Genomic DNA, 752 nt, shown 5'->3' with positions numbered 1-752 from the left:
GGATGCCACCCAGCACAGCACTATCTGAGGTAGTATACTATCACTCCCAGGATGCCACCCAGCACAGCACTATCTGAGGTAGTATACTACCACTCCCAGGATGCCACCCAGCACAGCACTATCGGAGGTAGTATACTACTACTCCCAGGATGCCACCCACTAGAGCACTATCAGTCCCAGGATGCCACCCACTACAGCACTATCAGTCCCAGGATGCCACCCACTACATCACTATCAGTCCCAGGATGCCACCCAGCACAGCACTATCAGTCCCAGGATGCCACCCAGCACAGCACTATCGGAGGTAGTATACTACCACTCACAGGATGTCGCCAACACCAGTCTACTAACGCCCAGGTACCTACTTACTGCTAGTTGAACAGGGGCGGCAGATGTAAGGAAACCTGCCTCTAGGACAAAAAATGTTCATCTTGCCTTTAGGAAAAGACTCTGGCACTGGTTGTGTTGACAGTGAGTGTGCTCGTCTTTATTGCTTGTAAACTGTGTGATGTTGCCGGTAAACTGAAATGAGCACCAGTGTTCATTTTCTTTGCTCTCTGCGAGGTATTTGAGTTACAGTTACAGGTGAACATCAAAATGGTATAAAATACCGACAGGTTGGTAGGTAAGACACAAAGGTAACAGTTAGGCAACTTTATTCCGAAACGTTTCGCCTACACAGTAGGCTTCTTCAGTCGAATACAAAAAGTAAGCAGGAACAGTAGAGATGTGAAGACGATGTAATCAGTCCA

Source organism: Cherax quadricarinatus, chromosome 80 (genome assembly GCF_038502225.1).
Source record: "Cherax quadricarinatus isolate ZL_2023a chromosome 80, ASM3850222v1, whole genome shotgun sequence".
Lineage (NCBI taxonomy): Eukaryota > Metazoa > Arthropoda > Malacostraca > Decapoda > Parastacidae > Cherax > Cherax quadricarinatus.
This window is presented reverse-complemented; position numbering follows the sequence as displayed.